The sequence below is a fragment of the Haematobia irritans genome, chromosome 1 (genome assembly GCF_050003625.1).
Source record: "Haematobia irritans isolate KBUSLIRL chromosome 1, ASM5000362v1, whole genome shotgun sequence".
Taxonomy (NCBI): domain Eukaryota; kingdom Metazoa; phylum Arthropoda; class Insecta; order Diptera; family Muscidae; genus Haematobia; species Haematobia irritans.
Window position 1 is genome coordinate 88,724,181 of NC_134397.1, and position 2,213 is coordinate 88,726,393.

Consider the following 2,213-nt stretch of genomic DNA (forward strand, 5'->3'; position numbering starts at 1 on the left):
AACATGTTTGGGACATATATGTTAATATGTTAGAACATATTATGTTTGGGACATAAAATGTTTGTAAATATAATATGCTTGAATGCAAACATATATTAATTTAGAAATAGCCTATAAACATATATGTGTTTAGTAGCTTGGAGCGCTATTTAACAGGGAGCGATATTGAATTAAGTTGGCGGTTGTTGCTTGTTATTACAAAATTAACATTTTATTTTCCCTTGGGCAATTGATCAGCTACTTCTTTGATCCTTACAAACTGTGTGGTCCGCTGTTCGAATCCCCGTCCGGCAAAAGGTAAAATTAAATTAAAAAAATTCATAAAATTGAATAATTTCTTCTACAATGTTTGTATTACAGAAAAAGGTGCTAAGAACTAAAAAATCTCGTGGAAGTGAGAAAGATGTGAGGGAATATACAATTAGGCAGAAACAAAATTTTGAGCATTCAGGTCGAAAACCTATGTTGTTAGCACCTATATTACCTGTTTATTTTCATAATTCATTATGATTGTAAATATATAAATAAATAAATAAAATTTTGAGCACAATATTGTTTGGGAGAATTTTTTTTAAGCATATAATATTTTTGGGTGCAAAATGCTTTCAAACATATTATATGTTCACATAATAACATATTGTTTTTTGGAAGACAACAATATTGAATTTGGATGCAAAAATACAAAATGTTTGGAACTTAGACTAACCAAACATATATTGTTTAGACCAATATGCTTTCAAACATATTATATATTGGAAGAGATCAAACATATAAATGTTTGGGCAATACCCAAAAATGTATATGCTTGAAGCAAAATATGTTTGGGAGTATATGTTACAGAAGCGATTTTTTGTGAGGGTGCACGTACCCTGCCAACATTTTTTGAATTTGGGGACTCTTTTGAGAATCCCCACTACGTCGAAAACAATCATATACGACATCAAAAACTCGTCGGAAAAGCGCCGTCACTATTGAGAAGTTGTACCACGCCAAGTTACTACAAAAATGTTTCGCATGAGTGCAATTATTAGGTGCCTTTATAGATCAATTTAGAACGACGCCAATAAGGGACCCTCCAAACAATCAGAAAAAGTGCATTTTAAGATAGTTGTAAAAGAATCATTGTGGTCGAGTAAAACACGTTTGTTTAGATATTTATTAATTTGATTAAACATATACAAATTCTTAAAAATATAACATTTATACCACTATCACATTACATTTAACATAATTTTTGGCATTAATGATGATGTTGAGTTACAAGTAGCGAGTTACATGTTGCTGCGTCTATCAACCAGTGTTTTTATTCCATGGAGGCAGCGTGTCTGTAAAATATCTGAAAAACAATCACTTTATTCCATTTGGAAAATCACCAAATTGTTCACCAATATACCTTTCACAATTTTAAACGTATAATCTATGTTTTCAGAACTTTATTTTCGTTTTTATTTAATTAAAATATAACAAGCTGGTTGCGCTTGGCGTTTCACAAAAAAACAAATGGCTTTGTTAACAGTAGGGATGGCAAATTACTTTCATGTACTTTTTGATGTACCTTTTCATGATGGTTGAAGTGACATTTACGAGTCTGTGGTAACGATGAAGTTGAAATGGAACTTTGAAATGCTGGCAGGGTATGGACTTACATAAAATATAGAAGATGGTGTTAGGAGGTTTTAAGATACCTTGCCATCGGCAAGCGTTACCGCAACTTAAGTAATTCGATTGTGGATGGCAGTGTGTAGAATAAGTTTCTACGCAATCCATGGTGCCATGGGCCAGGCCGAAGCTTATGTACCCTCCGTATATACTTGTTTTTCGTATATACTTGTTTTTCTTCTTTTTATTAAAGATTGTCGTAACATTGTTATGTTTTATCCACGGGTATAAGGCCAAAGATGAAACGAAAATAAGAATAAAGAACAACAAGAATAAAAACGACCGAAAAATGACACGTTATAAACACATTTTTTGGAAATGTGCCTTAATTTCATCGATATATTTTCAACCAACTAACTTATAGAAGATCCAGTTGTTTGTTCGTCATCTCAATACCTTGCATTTAAGTACCAATAATCGGACGTTTCTAGCTCGAAATATGATTTGTGTATTGTGAAAATACATAAAAAAGCCACCTCTCATCCAATGTGTGTTTTGGTGTAAACTAGTGTAATTACTAATTGTATTTTACTTCTTTTCATTACAGATTGTCT

At 31.9% G+C, this 2,213-nt stretch overlaps 1 long non-coding RNA gene across 1 annotated transcript; it reads right to left on the reverse strand.

The window, feature by feature from the left end:
* Positions 1-1,122: 1,122 nt before the first annotated feature.
* On the reverse strand, positions 1,123-2,213 carry LOC142221395 (uncharacterized). Its single transcript, XR_012718024.1, has 2 exons — positions 1,394-2,213; positions 1,123-1,336 (listed from the first exon to the last, which is right to left on the reverse strand). It is a non-coding gene; the product is annotated as an uncharacterized LOC142221395 (long non-coding RNA).